This window comes from Ictalurus punctatus, chromosome 5 (genome assembly GCF_001660625.3).
Source record: "Ictalurus punctatus breed USDA103 chromosome 5, Coco_2.0, whole genome shotgun sequence".
NCBI classification, from domain to species: domain Eukaryota; kingdom Metazoa; phylum Chordata; class Actinopteri; order Siluriformes; family Ictaluridae; genus Ictalurus; species Ictalurus punctatus.
The window spans coordinates 25,142,493-25,163,443 of record NC_030420.2 but is presented as its reverse complement, the minus strand read 5'-3'; the positions used below and the strand labels follow the sequence as shown (position 1 = coordinate 25,163,443).

The following is a 20,951-nucleotide window of genomic DNA, read 5'->3' as shown; positions in this document are numbered from 1 at the left end:
CGGATTGTGAATGGTGTAATTCTAGTCTGAGAGAGAGAGAGAGAGAGAGAGAGAGAGAGAGAGAGAGAGAGAGAGAGAGAGTTTCAAAGGTACTGTTCTCAGTTCTGCAAAGTGTACTTTGAACCTTTGACATCTGTCACAAGAAAATTAATATAATCATTAAAACCCAGATTGAAACATGTCGGAAGCCTTGTGTGTCACCACTAATACTGGACAGCTCCTTATTTTCTTCCTGGGTTTTAGGAACAAGTTAAAGTCTGTGCAGAATTAGTTCTAAGATAGAGGTAATATACAGTATAATTTTAATAAACAGTGGTTACATAGGCATGTGCATTTTATGTGCACACTTGGCTCAAAATATTATAGAAGAAATTTCAAAGTTTCTTAAACATAAGGACCATTTAAATATTGTGTATGGTTTCTTGCATTATAAAATCAGTCAATTATAAAAGCCATATACTTGTAAAGCTAAGATTAAATTTGTGTCTCCAGAGTGGCATGACAGAAAAAAACATTTTGCCCTTTTGTCTGGAGATCGTATGTGGAAGAGGGTAGTGCTTTGCTCCAAGTGTGTTATGCTGCCCTGTGATGCAGCAGTAGCAGTAGTTTGAAAAGATGCTGTTCGCTGACTTCATGTGTCTCAGAGGAAGCACATGTCAGCCTTCACCACACTGGTTGGTTATTGTCGTGTGATGGGGAGAGTGGCAAGTGAGCAAATTGGGAAGAAAATCCCTTGAGATGAGAAAATTATTATTATTATTTTTTAAGTATTTTGTTTTGTATTTTGTTTTGGAAGCAAAGTTGAAGTACAGCTCTAAGTATAAACTCTTCCTACCATGAAGTACAAAAAAATAATCTGCCCCAAACTGGGGAGAAAACCCCTTACATTGGTACCTACATTGGGCAAAACTTTTCTTAGCATTGCATAAATCTTTTATAAAGCAATGCTTGAGAGGCTTATGTCATGAGAGGAGATGTCAAATTTTTATGAAGTATGTTGCTTTATCTTTACATGAAAGAGAGAAGAAAGAAGAACCACGAATTATAAAATTAAATCTTCTATGAATTGATCAGATACAAATTGATTTTACCTTTTGGGAGGTGTAGTTACTATATACATCTATTTGGTTGCTCCATTTCTTTCCAAAACTATTATGGAACACCAATTCAGTAGCTACAACATCACTTATTTACGAATCCTATATATGGTAGTGAAACGAATGATTTTAATGTACTCAAACTAAAGTGCCAATCATATTTACATTATGATTCATAACAGTTATGAAGCACTATGTATACAGATTTTCAGTGTCATGATTGTGCTGTGAGTAAAGATTAAAATCATTTGTGAGTTAAGATTGTACGATCAGTCTATACATATTGATCATTGAGGATTTTCACTCTTTCAAGTAATGACAAAAAACTGAGTTGAGTGTTTGCAGTAAGGATTTTAAATAGAAACTGTGTGCATCGGTATTCAGACGTCAGACATAACTATGGATTTAATTGCCATTCAGAAGATTGAAGGGTTTGGCAAGGGAAAATATGGATAAACTCATCTTTTGAGCTGTAAATACACTGAAAAATCTATGGAATACCATTTGAGGCCAATATTAAATGCATAAATATGACACTGTTTATTATTAATGAATATTACTGTCTTTTTAAATTCAACAAAATGGACAACATTGGAGGACACATCATCGTACTTAACAAATTACAATGAACAAAATACAGTGCCTTTAATTTATTAATACATCAAATCCAAATAGCATATTTAAAGCATGATGAAATATTCTGTATCCCACTTACAGTAAAGCACACATTATGTTTTCATGACCTTAGTATCTCATAAAGTTGTGTATACAATTAACTGTCAGTGTGCAATATACAAAAATGTAATCTTCAAATAGCACACTTTTTCAAAAGGTTTTTAAAATTGAAGTGCAGTTAGCAAATCAGATTGCGGACCTTAAAGATTCCAAAGCTTGTGGCCAGAAAAGTGTACAACAAGTATCAGAAGCGGTATGATTTATACAAAATAATAGGATGTGCTGAATCAAGTGCTATTTAATAAGCTATGTTGTTAAATTAAATCAAATTTGCAGTGATCAATGTGATAATTACAACTACAACTATAAAAATTAGGCAACCTCAGTAATCTGTATCGTTGTAAAATTAAATAAATATAGGGAGCTAAATGCAAATATTTCTGTGTAATGTGTACTTACTTGAAAAGCTGGGTGTTAGTACTGGTTCTCTTTTCTCATGTTACATTACTGTGCATTTAAACGAAACTTTAGTGAGTAGTACTGAATGTTTTACACGTTCTCTGAACTTTTAGAGGTACACATGCTAAAAATCTAAACTGTTAGACTGTTACACTGACACACACACATACACACACACACACACACACACACACACACACACACACACACAGCTGCTACTTTCATATGCTAATCCTAGCATTTCACTGTGCCAAAATCTTGCTCTGCCCCCCACCCCCCCCACCCTCTCTCTCTCTCTCTGTAGTCAGTTTGAATACTCATGTAGGAGTGACATTATGTCACTTTCTTTGTGTACAGGTTGTTGCGCATCAAACGAACATGAGCAGTATGCATAGACGAATAGCACGATTCATCCTCTTACTGTGTTTGCATCTGGCACAGGAACAAAAGCCTGCAACAGAGAAAACAATTCAGTCCACGGCAAAAGTGATGTCTCTTTAGTGCAAATACCCCCCCCCCACACACACACACCTAAAAAAATAAATAAAATTTAAAAAATCAGTGCATTACACAAGGAAAAAGGAAAATGTTTATAGAGTTACACTTTACTCTATGTTTGTAGAGTAACACTTTACAATACTCGTCAACAACTCATATATAACTATGCAGGAACTAAGCAGGAATGAAAGTTCTTCGTTAACACCTATCTTATTCCTATAAAATACTAAACTACTACTAGTTAATGACTCAGTACGTTAGTATGTTAGTACGAGTTCACTATTACCTACACAGCAATTAACTTCAGCAGTAATTACTGAATCTTATATTTCTCCTGCAGAACTACTAGTTAACTATGGCTCTTTTACAAATATCTACTGATTAATTACTGATGACACCAACATTAATTCCCAATAGTGAAGTCTTACCTTCCTCCTGAAGATCTACTACCTTAATATACCTCAACATGTTCAAACAGTGTCCAAAATGTAAATATTTATATGTGTTATACAGGTCTCCTCAGAGGAGTACAGGGTTGGGGTGTTGTTTTTATTTCACCAGTCAAGTTCTAAAGAGAGAAATGGACAACATTTAAAAAAAATAAAGTTTAGTTTACAGAAAAGTGTGATTAGTTCACTGCTGGCTATTCAGTAAGTCCTTCAAAGTGTGGAGTGCTACATTTAAAGTATCAAGCGTATTGAAAATATTTTCATTTGATTTTTGTTTATATGCCATTTTATTTTATTTTATTATTTGTTTTGGGGAAGTTTTGGGGAAGATGGAGGTTGTGTACAAGGATAGAGGGCCAGGTTAGACGTGCAGCAGGGCTTTGAAGTGTGTTAGAGGTTATATACACACACATAGCAGAGGAAAGCCTGTCATCAAAAAGAGTTTTCATCGTGAAACACTGAACCCTCTGAGAAAGAAAGGAAACAGTGACAGAGATGAGGCCTCTGTCAGTAACAGATCTGTTGGCAACGCTGCTTGAGTCTTGTTTAATGTATGACAAGTCTGACATCCATCATAGCTACAGTATCCATCACACTGACAGACAAAGAAAAACACATACACTACACTACACACACACACACACACACACACACACACGCACTGCATGTTTAATAGCCGATTACATGTACAAACCCATACATGTATGACATGCATGACATTGCCATTTTATCAAGTACCACCTAGTAGTGTGTTGTGTCTCCTGTGGCCTTCAGAATAGACATGTCTTTTAAGTGAGTCACTACCATGAATGAATCAGAATCAGTCACTGTGATGCACTTAATTGTTCCTTTTGTTCAGTTGCTGCTGATAGGCGTTACAATTGCACACCACAAAATCGAACTATGCAAACCAAAGCACTACATTTCTTTACATATCCAAAAACAATTTCATGATTATCACACAGACATTTTATGTAGATTGATATTATACTGTATGTTTACTTGTCAGTATTCTTGAAACATCTAAAAATGGGTTAAGTCTAATCCGATTCCTTGAGTCAATGAATCCTTTCGGTCATGACTTGAGTTCAGAGGATCAGTGTTCAGTGAATCATGACTGAGATTTTCTCCTCTGTGTTCACTGTGCTTGAATCAATGAATCACTTGGTTATGTCTCATTTACCTATGTCATATGTTTTATCTGTCTGTGTTGCAAGGTTATTATCGTTAACGAAAACTAAAACTATCAGTGAAAAAACATTTTCGTTAACTGAAATAAAAATAAAAATGTGAGTTTCCAAATAAAAGAAAACAAAACTGCAACTATAACACCTGCAATATGAACAAAAAATAAATATAATTCCAGAGGATAAAATTTCTGTTTTTGTATTTTAATGGTTGAGTGGTCTAACTGTACAACAAAGGCTGAACGGAGTGGATCCATCAGTGTTCCCGATCATTGATTTTACATGTAACACTGTAGTGAGTTGTAGTGCATGAAGTGTATTATGAAGAAAACACATGAATTTGAAATGAAATGAGGTAGTGAAAGTGGCTATAGCAGATGGTTGGTTTAACGTTTTTTATCTGCTGCCTGACCCCAGCTCTGGATTGTCGGCAATTAAAAACAGTAAATAAAGCAAATAAAAAAAACAACATAAAGTGTTTCAGTAAAGTATTGGGCCACCATGAGGCACCAGTTGAGCCTCAGTGCATCTTGGCGTAGAGTCTACAAATCTCTTGAAATGTACATGAGGGATGAACACCATACTCCCAGAAAAATGCATCAAACTGGTCTGTTGATAATGGTGGTGAGAGTGCTGTTTAATGGTTGTGTTCTGTTGCGTTGAAATCCGGTGGCCAGAAATTTGTCAGTATTTAACAGTCATTACTTTAAATGTGCGAAGGAAAAAAGACAGAATATAAGATGTTTTAATGCAGAAATTTATATGAAATGCAGAGATAAACAATCCATCCATCCATTTTCTGTACTGCTTATCCTACACAGGGTTACAGAGGAGCCTGGAGCCTATCCCAGGGTAAGAGGAAAAAGAGTGATCTAGTTAATAAATCAAGGGAAGTCAAGAGAAATCCCTTAGCCATGCAGGATTACATGTGCAAAAGACAATACTAACATTCATACCTGATTTATGTGGTCTTGGTTTAGACATGACTCCCTTTGTCACAGATGCTGTGTGCAGGAAGAGGATGAGCAGAGTTTACTTTCTGAGGAAGCTCAGGTGTTTGCAGCAAGATGTTAGAGATCTTTTACAAGTTGGTTTTTACAAGTGCTGTCTTTGTGGCAATATGCTGGGGAGACAGCATTAGAGCCAGAGAAGCAAGGAAGCTCAACAAAAGAAGGCTGGTTCTCTCCTGGGATGCCCCCTGGACAGTTGTGGAAAGGTGAACATTAAACAAATTCAACCTGTGCAATGGATCACATCCCCTCCATGAACTATTGGTCAAACAGCAGAGCACCTTGAGTAACATTCTTGTTCAGCTCCGCTCTAGCAAGGAACAGTACAGGAGGTCCATTTCCATTTTCCATACTGCTTACCCTTTGCAGGGTCAAGGGGAGTGTGGAGCCTATCCCAGGGACCTCAGGGTACAAGGTAGACAGGATGCCAACCCATTACAGGGAACAACCGCATACATATTCACACACCCATTCACACACTATGGAGAATTTGGAAATACCAGTGCATGTATTTGGACTGGGGGAGGAAACTTGCATACCCAGCGGAAACTCCCAGAGCACAGGGAGAACATGCAAACTCGGCGCACGGTACAGGAGGTTTTTTTATTTGTATTTTTTTGCATTCAACAGTGAACAACTCATCATTGTGCCAAAATTATATTGTGAATTAGAGCCTATTCCTAGAATAAGTTCATTGGACATCACAAACTAGCCTAATCTTGTTTTAGATAGTCAAAAAGTTTTAGATTTTATCATTCTGGTAGTTCTATAAACCGTGATAACACCCAAGTTTTATGATAAATCCAAGTTTTTGTCCAATTTTCACATTTTTAAAGGCAATTCGCCCGCACGTACAAGAAAATAAACGCATGGAAACAGTTTATTTAGCAGTCAGTTCAGCCCCGAGCTCAGCCCCAGATGATTAACAGTTCAGCTAACACCACTGATTTTTGGCTCTTTAGCAATGTAGCTGTGTGTGCGCACGCGCGCGCGTGTGTGTCCTCTAGGGATATTATAGCTGGTTCTCCAGAACATCTGGAACACTTTGTCACAGATTTATCACAATGTCATCATGTAAGGATCCATAAAGTCTTCCTTTACTAATCATATATGTCTTCCTTTGTCAAACCCATGTGTGTTTGAGTGTGTGTGTGTGTGTGTCTGGGGGGGGGGGGGGGGGGGGGGGGGGGGGGGGTAGAAGGAAAGACAGAGAAGAGTAGCCTAGGAGGGGCCAAGCCACTTTGACAAGGTGCTGACAGATGAGGGGTGTCAGGGTGTGCTTGTTACCCGCCACACACACACACACACACACACACACACACACGCACACACACACACACACACACACACACACACACACACACACACACAGTCTCCCGCCTCCTTGTTCTGCCTCCCAAGGCCACATCTGCCACACCAGCTGCTGTTCGGATGCTCAGTCACACAAAAACTGAGGTCAAGGAAGTGTTGGTATAACTCTAACACTTGGGCAGCTTAATGCAAATACTCAGTCTGAGGTGACCTCACCAGGGTAATGAAATGATGTTAAGGACAAGCTGTACACACACACACACACACACACACACACACACACACACACACACCAACATAGCACTAGGCTTGTCACAATTTCATGGTTAGTCAGAGTGTATAATCAGATGGCTGCCTCACCATACACTTTTATCAAAACATGATAAATTGATAAATACTGTAAGATGTAAGAGATTACTGTAATGTAAGAGATTATATTGTCCTTCTCCAAAAACAAGGGGATTTGATCTTCTTGTTTCCCTTTTTTTGTATATATATATATATATATATATATATATATATATATATATATATATGGTTTTATATATGGTTTGTGTGTTTCTAATTTGTCGACTAATACTGTGATATCTGTAGACATATTTGGAGATACTGTGATACTGTGAAAATTTTTGCTGTACGTGGGTACAGTCTGTTGCTTAAGACCTCTGCACATTAATAATATGTATCAGATATTTGCAGGAGAGAAAAGAATAGAAACCAATTGAAAGCACAACTGATGCAACTAAATTAGGTAACAAACCTAACTAACGTCAGAAGATGCAGCAATCATGAAGCAATTCATACTTACTGCATCTGGGGCAGAAATCCTCCACAAGAAAAAAACAACGAATTGGATTTTAGTCAACATGCCTACTTTCTCACTTCCCCTAGCTGTGATGTAATTGAAATGGAAAGCACTGAAGACTAACTAGCTAGTTTAGAGTACGGCATGTATGGGTAACACATATAAAGTTACTACTGTAGCTTGTAACTACTAGCTATGTCAACAATAACCTGTTGACTTTCAAGATAATCACCTCTCAGTTGGTTAAAACATCCATCACCTGCAATTCTTTTCAGCACCACCAGTGAATACATTATTTTACTGAATTCAGATCTTATACCAAGTAGCTTTAAACGTCTAATGGTCAATTTTCAGGCGCCCGAAGGAAATATTTTGGGCCCCTGGCTAACTAGCTAAAAACACAGTGGAGAACAAAGCACATGCCTGATTGCTTATACTGTGTGTGTTTTGAATAGCCAATCAGTGTTCTCCGTGTATTTTGTAATCTAAACCTGTTTATTTTGTTTTCGAATCCAATTTGAGCTTACTAGGTATTGTTATAAATTTTTTCCCCTTTGGGAAAGGCCAATGTACTGTACACGCTCCAGTGCATCACATTTTCCTCCTATTTCTAAAATAATGTAAGCATCCTTGCATAGATATTTGGTGGATATTGAGCTTTTTCAGTCGCACCATTTAGTAGGTTTATTTTGATATAGTTTTATACATTTAGGCTATAACGATTTAAGTACCAAAATAAATTGAGATGAATTTTGGCTTACCCTGAGAAGGTATTTTCATTATAACTGTACTGTATATCCACAAGAGCAACATTAGCTGGGTTAGTTGAGGTGAGCTACATATGGTACCCCCCCCCCCCCCCCCCCCCCCCCCCCGCACTGGTGTATCCGTGTGTCAGAGCAGCTGCCTTAGAGGTTGCCAATGCAGAACAAACAAACAAGTGTTGTCACAATGCTCACTGTCACACACACACACACACACACACACACACACACACACACACACACACACACAGAGCATGTACCGTTAACATGCCCTTTTCTCCACTGTCATCAGGCGTGAATGCAGCGTGATGATAATGTGCAAATAAAACCATTTTTATTCCCTTTTTTATATACACAAGAGCTCTTTAACTTTCACACTTATGAACACACTGCAGCATGCCACATGTCACAAGTTATTCACACACAGACACACACAGTCACACACACACACACACACACACACACACACACACACACACACACACGCGCATTTTGAATTATACCCTTAAGTGTTTTGAAGATGCAATGGAAAAAGGAAATTGTCTATGTTTTCTCCATGCTTCCATTTAAGAGGGCTCTCTTCTTGTAAGCTTTACATAAAACATCCACTTAAGTATGCCAGACTCAACCCAAGCTAGCGAGAATGACACTGAGCATGCAGAGGGCACAGGTGGCCCTGGAGTTAGAACATATCACAAATTCATTTATAAAATAATGAAATAGGGCCCTTTGGATGTCTCAAATTCAGCAATGTCAAACATCCTATTTTCCCTCTGTTGTAAGATCACCAGGCTCAATTCATTCCTGTGACACCTACTTAGCATGACGGAGGCTGATGTGCAGGTTACAATGCACCAGAGATCAGAAAAAAAACCCATTTAAATCACATTTGTACTTTAACACTACAGTTGTGCTCATAAGTTTACATACCCCTGACAGAATCTGCAAAATGTTAATAATTAAAAAAATAAGTCGGATCATAAAAATTGTATTTTGTTTTTTATTTAGTACTGGCCTGAATAAGCTAGTCCACAAGACACCAGTTCAAAAGTTTACATACCCTTGGTTCTTAATACTGTGTGTTGTTACCTGGATGACCAAACAGTGTTTTTATGTTTTGGGAAAGTTGTTCATGAGTCTCTTGTTTGCCCTGAAGAGTTAAACTGCCCACTGTTCTTCAGAAAAATCCTACAGGTCCTGCGCCTTCTTTGGTTTTCCAGAATCTTCTGCATATTTGACACCTTTCCAACAGCGGCTTTTCACACTGAGGACAACTGAGGGACTCATACACAACTATTACAAAAGCTGCAAACAATCACTGATGCTCAAGAAGGCATGAAACACGATACATTAAGAGCCAGGGGCGTATAAACTTTTGAACAGGATTAGCTTTGTAAATTGTTATTATTTTGTTTAAAGTTATTTTTTCATTTAGTACTGCTCTTCATACGCTACATTATATAGCAATATATAGATATTTGCATTTTTTCCCCCAGAAGACAAAATAATAGCAATTGCAGCTTTGCTTATGTAGCAGAATGGCCAAAGGTATATGGACACCTGACCATCACACCCATATGTACTTTTTGAACTTCTCATTCTAGTCATAGTCTTGCATTTGCTGTTATAACAACCTCCATTCTTCTAGGAAGGATTTTTACTAGATTTTTTAAGAAGGATATTTATCACTTTCTAATACATTGTGAATATATTAAGGCTGATTGACAGGAACAGAATGCAGAAAGGATCCTGATTGTGATAATCGTGTTAATCACACATTAAACAAAATGGGTTTCTCTCACATTTATTGTTGATAAATGACTGATAATATTGCTGAGTTCATTTTACAATGAAACTTTAAAAAAAATGCATCAATTTCATGAGCTAGACTAAGAGCTATCCATGTTATCTGTTTCTAAGTGGGTACTTTGGAGAATGAATAAAAGCTGATGGAGCATAGTTATTAATATCTCATTTATGCAATTCTCTCACTCATTACTAGCATTGGTTTCATGTTTGTGTGAAGTATGGCTTGAGGCCTACAACTAAACAACACATATTTGTGAAGTGTTGTCGATTTAAATTAAATGTGGCTTTTAAATTTTCCACAATCTCGTTCACGGATGTTAGAGCAAGTACAAGGCAAAGCAAAACCAGTCACAACAAAACAGTGCTGTGTGAATAACTGCACAGGAGAGCCATTTTACGCAACATGCACTCAACAACAAGGCCATTTTAGGACGCGCCACATTCAGAACAGGACCCAGGAGTAGGATGAGTCAGTTGCCTCATATAAGATTCTCTTTCTCTTACACATATACACACATTGGACATTCAGAAGATTTATACTCTCTAAACAATAGCTGACACTCCATATGTCCTCGAAAGTGCTTTATTCAATGACACCGCTATAAATCTGAAAGCCTCTTGGTCCTGGCCTCAAAAACTTTATCCTGTACACACCCTGTTATAGGCACCGATGCATGAGCACTTTCTTCCAACTTCTAGTCATCAATCAGTACAGGATACATTACAACTCTGATCTCAGAACGGCATGTGGCCTGTGCTGCCCCATTAGCCAGGACAACACCTTCCTTTAAAATGCAAAGCCGAGAGAGAGAGAGAGAGAGAGAGAGAGAGAGAGAGAGAGGCTGGTGAAATGTCTCTCTTAAGTGTAATAGAGGACGTTACTTACCATCAGGTGTAATAAACTTCAGCCAGATGTATCAACAACGACAAATGCCTTCTGAGAGGCTTTTAGCAAAGCTTTCCAAAGCCAAATTACCCAATCTTTCTTACATCACTTTCTCTCTCTCACACTCACACCAAAGTCAACATGTCCGGCCTGTGAACGGAGGGATGATGAGGCAGTGTAGGTTTAGGACACTGGTTTGTCATTTGATTTATCCAAAGGACACAGCATTTAGCAACTTTAAAACTCTAAATCAGCTGAAGAGAAAGACTATCGTTGTAGCTGAACATTTCTCTCAAGTTAACAGCTGTTATTTTAAAAACTAGGCATATAAACTCACTGGCCACTTTAACAGGAACACCTGTACACCTGCTCATTTATGCAGTCATCCAATCAGCCAATCATGTGGCAGCAGCACAGTGCATAAAATCATGCAGATACAGGTCAAGAGCTTCAGTTAATGTTCACATCAAACATCCGAATGAGGAAAAAGTGGGATCTCTGTAACTTTATCGTGGCATGGTTGTTGGTGCCAGATGGGTTGGTTTGAGTATTTCATAAATTTTTGATCTCCTGGGATTTTCATACACAACAGTCTCTAAAGTTTATACAGAATGGTGAGGAAAAACAAAAAAAAAAACATCATGTGTGCAGAGGGTCTTCTTTCTGAAACACCTTGAGAGAGAATAAAGGAGAATAACCAGACTGGTCTGAGCTGATAGAAGTCAATAGTTATTCAAATATGTACTCTTTACAACCATGGTGAGAAGAAAAGCATCTCAGAAAGCACAAAACATCAAACCTTGAAGTGGATGAGCTACAACAGCAGAAGACCAAATCAGGTTCCACTACTCTCAGCCAAGAACAAGAATCTGAGGCTATCATTGGCACAGACACACTGCAACTGGAAAGTTGAAGACTGGAAAGGGCTAAGTGATTATTTTGTTCTAATCTTCAACTGTTCAGTTTCGATGAGCCTGTGCCCATGACGGCCTCAGTTTCCTGACAGGAGTGGAACTGACAGGAGTGGTCTTTTGCTGTTGTAGCCCATCCACTTCAAGGTTCGATGTTTTGTGCATGCTGAGATGCTTTTCTGCTCACCATGGTTGTAAAGAGCGATTATATGAATTACTATACCTTTCTTGGCAGCTTGAACCAATCTGGCCATTTCCCTCTGACCTCTCTTATCAAGCTCACGCAGTGTTTTTTGTTTGTCACATCATTCTGTATGTAGACTGTTGTGTGTGAACTTACTGGGAGATCAGCGGTTTAAATGTGAAATTAAATGTGAAAATACAGTCCTGATAATCTAGTGGCAGAATGTAGCCTTCTATGTGGAAAGATTTGCATTCCAAAGCTCAAAGAAGTAATGACTGGTTCTCAGCTGACCTCAGAGCAGCTGAGGAGGACACTATACTTTGCCCATAAACCTTTTAGCTACCATAGTATATAATATGAAAAATATTTTCTCTATCTACTTTTTTCCCCCCTTATAGTTAATAACAGTGAGGTATAAAACTCTGGACAGAGCCAAGATTTGTTAAATAAAAACATTTTCCATAGAGGATCATCTCTCTCTCTCTCTCTCTCTCTCTCTCTCTTGCAAATCTACAAGGCTTAAGCGTTCTCTGGTCCTCCCTCTGGAAAACTATTAAAGCTTTTATACAGAGTTTCCCTATGAGAAAAGTTTTCTAATAAAGCAATATATTTCCAGCGTATACCCTTCAATATACAAAGAACCAACTGAAGAAACTTTGAAGAACCGTCTTCCTTAGAATGGATCTAGTACATTAGCTCATCTTGTAAAATCTTGTACTAACTAATGCACAGAAATACAAAAACAACCAAACACCAAATATGTCAATAAGTGGATAGTAATGTGTAGTGATGCCTAAACAGAACACGACAGCAGATTGCTGGCTCCTGACACAAGCACACTATTTATAGGCAGTGTGAAATGGAAATCATAACACATTATTTCTGCCATAATGTGATTTTTCCCCTATGTGAAACCGCTCAAGATGGTGTTGCACCTGAAAATTCACAAGAATTTTCATAACATATGAAGGATGTATGTACAAGAGAGGATATGAAGGTTAAGGTTGACTGGTGTCACATCTAGTGTGTATTCCCACCTCACACCCAATGATTTTAGGATAGGCCTGGGACCAGGGTAAAGCAGTTACTGAAGATGAATGAATGAATGAATGAATGAATGAATGAATGAATACTTATTATAAGCAGGGACATGAACAAACAAGGGCTTATATTGTGTGTTATATCATAACTCTCGACTGGTCTTTTACCAATCTTCAGCTGTCCAGTTTTGGTGAGACTATAGCCTCAGATTCCTGTTCTTGGCTGAGACAAGTGGAACCTGATGTGATCTGCTGTTGTAGCCCATGTTCTTCAAGGTTTGATGCATTGAGATACTTTTTGCTCACCACGGTTGTAAAGACTGTTTTTATCTTATTAATAATTATCAAATGTTACACAACTTTTTCCTAGAACAGAATGTTCATTTTGTTGTCCATTTTTATTTAAAAACAACATACAAAACAACGATAGTCTTATTTATAATAACTACATAACATAGATGACATCTTAATGGTAAGATCTCTACTCTATTGTCCTTTAATATGAAATCAGTTCATTTTGACAACTTAGAAACATTTGCAAGGAAAGATAATGCAAATTCTCTGTAAGAAATAGTGAGATTTCTTCCATTTTGAGGCTGATTAAAAGCTACATATCAATAAGTATACAGAATTCATGGTACATTCTTGGAAAAACATTTTTTGTGCTCCTTTAATATGAAGTCAGTATCATTTTTTAAAGACATATGCAGGAAAACTTCAAAAAGGATCTAGGATATTGTCAAATACTACAACGTGACTGTCTTTATGCAGCCAATAAAACATATTTATTGCAGTACTAAAAAAGAATTTTACTATATGCTGCTCATGACCATTGGATGTCTATAACCTCTTTCTGAATGGAGTGGTATAAATTGTGTCTGTGTTCAGTTTCTGTGCATGTCCACACGGGTTACCTCTGGGTTCTCTGGTTTCCTCTCACCATCCCCCAAAAACAGGCCAGTAGGTGGATTAGTTTAGATAAATTGCCCCTAGTTGTGAATGTGTGTGTGTGTGTGTGTGTGCACATAGTGTTCTGTGACAGACCCAATAAAGGGTGCATTCCTGCCTCACGCCCAGTTCTTGTGATCCGGATCCACCACAACCGTGACCAGGATAAAGTGGTTACTAAAAGTAAGTAAGTGAGAATGGATAACACGAGCAACAAAACATAATGGAAAATACAAAATTGATCAATTTGATGAAGCCTAGTACCCTGTGCAGGGTGTCTCCAAGTTCTCTGGGATAGGCTCCAGGCTCCCTCGTGACCCTGTGTAGGATAAGCGGTATGGAAAATGGATGGATGGATGGATGAATGTAGCCTAGTACCTATTTGGCATTGTGATATGTCATTAACTGTGACACATTTTTGCAGTGTGGCCCTGTAGTAAAAATTGTGATCCTGGGTACAGCCCTACATATACTGTACATATAGCTCTTTCCTCGCATCCTGGCTTTGTGAGTGATTAGGTATGAGTCACCCGAGCCTCAAGAGTAGCGCTGCTGCCTCTTTTCCCGGCACTTGAATCAGGTGAGACCGCTGGGTGGCGCTAGAACACCGTCATCACCGGGGAACTCAGCCTCAGCGCGGCATCGAGCGAATCAGTGGCACGGAGCGCTTCACTTCAGACCTTCTACCTTCTCCGGTACGAACGCGCCACACACGATACCACCTCCGCCTTATATTTCCTCTCCTAGAAAATAAACAAACAAAAAACTCCAGAGAGACCCCGCGGGCAGCGCACACAGGGCTCGTGGCTGGAGGGCTCGCGCTCTGGATTGATTCCGGACACGCACTAGAGAACAGAAAAAGCGCTGGAGCGAAGTTTGGCGCGTCGCGCGCGCGGTGACATGGAGAGCTAGAACGCAGAACGCAGTGCTGACACGCAACTTTTAAATCCAGCCTTGAGGTTTTTTTTTTTTTTTTTGAATGTGTCTGACCGGACAGTTTTCAGTTCAATTCCTTTCAGTTGTAATCGTAGCACTGCTGGGTTGATTTCAGAGAGACTGGAGATCGTGAAGCGCGCGGCGGAGTGCATGGCCCGTGACAGAGGATACGAGCGCTCGCGTTATGTCCGGTAATGGAACAGCAATGAGAGAGGACTTTTCCCTGGAATAAACGCAAGCGCCGGGCCCAACAGGTAAAAACCTTTTATTTTTCTATGAAATAATGTATTGCAAGTAAATTCATCTATCTATCTATCTATCTATCTATCTATCTATCTTACTTGTGATTATAAAATATGATATAAAACAACATTTTGATATAAAAACACTACTCAAAGGCGATAGACTCTACATTTCACATCATGCATCACTGAAACTTCATGCAACTGAAATATATCCTATGAAAAAAACAAAAACAAAAAAAACCCCCTACAATATATTGGTGATAAATAGACTTTTAAATCAGGACATGAAATATTACACCACAAGCTAATTAAGTGTGGTATGATGTGATGGAGTGTGCTGTAGTCACAAGATCACTAACATCTACATGACCCCATTAACACCTTACTGTGTCGAATGAACTCTCTCAGCCCAGAATTAACACTTAACACCCTTGTATGTATATATATATATATATATATATATATATATATATATATATATATATATATATATGTGTATATATGTATGTGTATATATATATATATATATATATATATATATATATATATATATATATATATATATATATTTATATATAACATCCACAATCTTGAATTAACACAGTACTGAATTAACATAGGGTTAAAACAGTCTACCTGCTATACTGCCTTAAGTATTCATGTCCTGAAATAACAAGGTTGAAGGATCTACATGTAATATTCTACTGAATTGTATGGTAAGTGTACTAACATCTACTTTGCTAGCTTGACATCTACAACGCTGAATTAATGCATAACTCGTAGGCTTGCATTGTATAGTAGTATATGCACTATACTATCAGTACTGAGCAAAAACAATATCTTCATTGAGCATCTGTTACTAATTAATTAATGGTGAATTGACTATTAAGTGACCTCTTACAGTGTTGAATTGACAGCTATAGTGTTCTGTTAACGCTAACAGTGCTCATTTGCGTCATAATAGCGTATTTATTAACTTCCCATCGTACAAGTTAATGCAGCACAGCTGTAGGTGTTAATTCAGCACTGTACATGTTAACTCTACACTGGAGCATTTGCTGTGTTCATGAATGCTGCAGTTCTTCTCATCCCCTCGAAATCCCTCGTCTCTGTCATCAGGCATCACTTGTCTCGTGCTGCGCTTAACAACTAGAGAGCATTATGAGACATGCGGATAGGCTTCTAATTTACAAAGTGAAGTTTTTGACAGATATAGGCTACCACGCTAATATATATATATATATATATATATTTTAAAGACTGTGAAAATTACATCTCGAGAGACGGCTTTGAGATAGGACACCAGTAATAGAAGATATTAAACGCCACAGGAACAGCTGCTAGTTTTTGGGTCATTTGTGTGACAGGCATTAGTTCACAGTAGCCTGCACTGCAAAATGTTACTACCAGTAGCATTAAACTAAGTCCATAACTCCAGCTAGGCACATACAGTATGAGATAAGACTGCTGGTGTATTTTCTGTGTGTGTGCAATTAAATTCTGCTGTATAACAGATGGACAGAACAAATAATTACAGGGCCACACATACACACACACACTCTCCACACACTCCTTGCACATACTGGCTGAAAACGTTGCTGTACGTTTTGATGCTGGTGAAGTGAATTACTCATCCAGATAGGACGTACTGAATCTGACCTGTGTGTTAATACAGGAAAATAGGTGTTCACTGAAATGCTGGTAGATTCTTGATGTCAAAGTACTAATCCTGTCCTATCCTTATATACAGATTTTTAACATACTAGGGCTGCACAATATAGTGTTTGTTAAATGATATACATGATACTGACCTTTGCTACACCGATCTCAGCAAAGGCTACCATAAGTAGATGAGTTATCTAACAGTTTTTTTTTTTTTTTTTTAAACTAATCTCAGTCAGAATTATGAGAGTTTCTGTATGGGGTTTTGATGAGTCGTTGCATCCGCATGATTCAACTTACTGAAATCAAAATACTGACTAATCTTTACGCCAGTCACATCATCAGTTTATTAATGAGATTGAGAGTAACACAGTGATATCACACTATCTATATCTGTATCTGTATCTGTATCTGTTTCTGCATTTGAATCTAAAGTCAAAGTTGACGTGGCCTAAATGTAAACTCCTGGGAAGAAGGTAGAAATGCAAGCGCTGTCAGTATGGTGTGTGAACTCTGACTCTGACAGTTCCGCAACCTCAGCTACATTACTCGAGTTCATCATTAGTCTCAAAGAGAGATTTGTGCAAGACTGTTTTGTCAAAACCTCTTTGCGTAGTTACTTTTATTTGTCCCAAAAGGTAAACACATTAGTAGAATAATCTAAACCATGCCAGTTACTAAATGTGTAAATGTGTCACACATCGACTTATGAATGTGACTTGTCACCAGTGCACACATGAAAGCAGAAGCCTCCTCCTTGTGTGGCTTTTTTGTTGCATGTCATGTGATGCACAACTCTAATCCCCACCAAATGCTCTGTGAAAGCTATGTGTAAAGCTTGATTTAAAAATAAGTGTGTGTCGTATTTGTATCTGTATTTGTACTTAATTAGAACACATTATCTGTTCATTTGTAAACATTATGCTATTATTTGAATACGAATAACGTATTCACATTTGGTTACATCCCTAGTAAAGGCATATCACAATGTAATTATGTAGAAATATAATTATTTTAATTATGATTTAGTAAAATTTATTTCCATTATATATACTAAATACAAATAGTAATCTGGGTAGTAGAACGACAGACTGCACACACACAGAAACAGGATGGTTGCAAAGAATTAATATAAATTCTGCTGATTGCTGAATTTCACAGACTTTCCAGTTCATGACTACATGGGAGCCAAATTGATAGGCATTTTGAAGAAACATAGATCAGTTTATATTTAGTCACAGTTAAATTATTGACATTAGACATTGATGGTTCAGAGAAACAGACTTTAATAATCCAGTGGAAATATGCACTTACGTGACTCACACGGTGCTAATTAACCCCAGGCCTACTGTTCAGACTAATTACAATAGTAAGGGATAAATTGTATAATTTTACGTTTGCTATTTAATGGGTAATTCATTGCTATTTAATGGGTAATTCATTGCTATTTAATGGGTAATTCAGTGGGTAATAGCAAGTCTCTTCAAAAAAGTTTGGCTAGAAAGCATGTTGCCACCCTTCCTCAAGTAGCTATTTACAGATACTGTACAAATCTTATGTGAAGTTTATTAGGGCATGCTCCCATATACGGGAGTGAGCTATAGCGGTCCTGTGTATACCACTGAAGCAGGTTTGCATTATAATTAAGGGCTTCATAAAGGCATCTGACTGGTATTATTCAGAACAGTGTCACTGTTTGCTTATATTTAAAGCTAACCCTGCTTTTTACATTAGCGAGTGACAAAGCAACAGACGACTATTTGTTTTCTATGTACGCAATGACATGCGGTGACAACAGCATGTCTAAGCAACAGCATGGCGCTGGACATGTTTTTCTCAACTTTATGCAAATTCATATGTTGTGGTGGAGTGTCAAATTGGCACGAATGATTCCTCAGGCCAATCATATGGCACACGTGGTCCAACATTTTTTCATTCCCCCTCTCACAACTTTAGTTCCTACCTGTGTTTGTACTGCTTGACTAAAAAAAGCAAAAACGTATAACTGTGTTTTCATCATAGCCTGTCATATACAACCTTTCATTCAATGTGTATAAAGACATTACAAAGATAAATAAAGCTTGGGAGGAAGTAGAAGAGAATATTGGAATCTCTGGTGAGTATTTGTAGCTAGAACAGTTAGCTTGCGCTGATAATGTGCTAATAGCTAATATGAAGCCTGGCATGTAGCATGTACTGTAAATCAAACAACCAATGTTCACACTGATTAGTGTGTTATTTCATTTGTCTTTAACTAGTTAGAAGAAGCTTTATAGATATATAGGCAGTGGTGTGCTTCTGGTGAGGGTATGTACTGTAGGTAGAAAAATTATGTGGCTTGCACAGCTAATCTGCTAACAAATCAAACAGGAAGCCAGGCACCTAACTTACACCAAACAACTTATTTTCACACTTTTTTTCTTTACACTTTAAAATACTAAAGACAATTTTTTAAAAAAATGTCATCATCATATGGTGTCCCTGCTGAAAAAAAAAAAAGAAACTATCACAGAAATTCTAATGGTTTCCACTACAAATACCTTTACAAACCATCAGCTGTTAACCGTTAAAACCATTACCAAATGATTTCCATTATGTAGTAGGATGTATTAAAGACCTAGGTCCATAATGATATCCAGTAGACATAACATGCCACCAATAGAAAGCAACAAATTACCAATAGAGACCCATAGGAACCACTACAGTTTCCATTAAAACCAATACAATTCCCATTATAACCATTAAACAAATTCTATGAAGGTTTCTATTGTTTTTTTTCAGCAGGAGTAGTAAAATATGTGCTGTAGGCTACCTTTTGGCCACTACCCTTCCTCTTCTGAGCTAAAATCATCTGTGGATGGATGATACACACCCACAACTGACAACAGTAGTGTTCTCTCCATGCCCCCCACAAGAGACAAAGCACAAGTGACACAAGCTTGATGGCAAACTTGTTGCTCTTTAGTGTGAATGCAGCTTGATATTCATATTGGAATCAGAGATAATATTGGTCTGAATGTCAGATTTGACATACTGTATTCTCTGATCTGATCCACAGACATATTGTAAGCTGTGAACATATACAATGTTGTCCAATACAGCTTTTGCATAACTTGCTAGCAGAAGAATTCTCTGAGTCAGTTCTGTTACTGTGCGGATGTCATTATCGGATCAGAATTGTGTGTCTACAGATACCCAGGGCTGTGAAATACTGTAGGTACCATATCAATAATAACAAAAATAAATGAATGAAGTGTGTGCCTCCTTATTGGCTCAAAAATTCCACTCCTTAATCAGTTTGATTATTTCTGTGCCATATATGTAATGACAGGTTGCACATGGCGGGGAGTGTTACACGGCAGTCTGCAGCTGAGGTCTGCTGCCAACGCTCAAGAACGGTGTAGTGTAATTAGACTGCGTTTACAATGAGCTCATGATGGTGATTTACTAATCACTCTACCAGCAGGAAGCCGACGCAGAATGCGAGTGTGAGAGACAGGAAAAGAACGGTAGAGAGAGAGAGAGAGAGAGAGAGAGAGAGAGAGAGAGAGTGAGAGAATTAGACAGCTAATTATGTTTGGTAACTTGTGCAAAAGAGCTTGTGGAGAAGTGAACGCATTTCAGGCCTGTGAGTATCAGGATGCGTTTTCCTTTTTCTATTTTCAAAACCTCTGATTAAAACCTATTTATCTCATTTCCTCACATCCTCTGCTTACTCTTTATCTGTCTAATTGCCTGACAGTGCAGCTTTCCTTTCTCCATATATCTCTCTCTCTTTATCTCTTTCTGTACCTTTCTCAGTTTATCTCCTTGTTGTTTTTTTTATTCACTCTTTTATTAAACGTGTCATGACAAGTCAACTGTTTTTCACAAAAGGTTCTATGACTGAGTTAGTGGTTATTTCTGCGCATTTAGTTATTGGCTCCAGCATTAAAAAGCTTCTGGCTCCTATTGCTCCTCTGATCCTATTCCTGTCTGATTAATTAGAGTAGCTCCTCCTCTTGAGACTGTGTGTGTGTGTGTGTAGGCACTAACTGTGCTGTTGGAGTATTATTACTGTGTGGTTATTTGTGGG

General features: G+C 37.9%; 1 protein-coding gene across 1 annotated transcript in view; it reads left to right on the top strand.

Annotated features, from left to right (window-relative positions):
* tafa3b (TAFA chemokine like family member 3b) overlaps nucleotides 1-20,951 on the top strand; it is a 170,373-nt gene that overhangs the window by 24,789 nt on the left and 124,633 nt on the right. The window contains exon 3 of the mRNA XM_017467230.3: nucleotides 15,085-15,223. The gene's annotated coding sequence lies outside the window, so the exon portion shown is untranslated. The remainder of the gene's footprint in view (nucleotides 1-15,084; nucleotides 15,224-20,951) is intronic.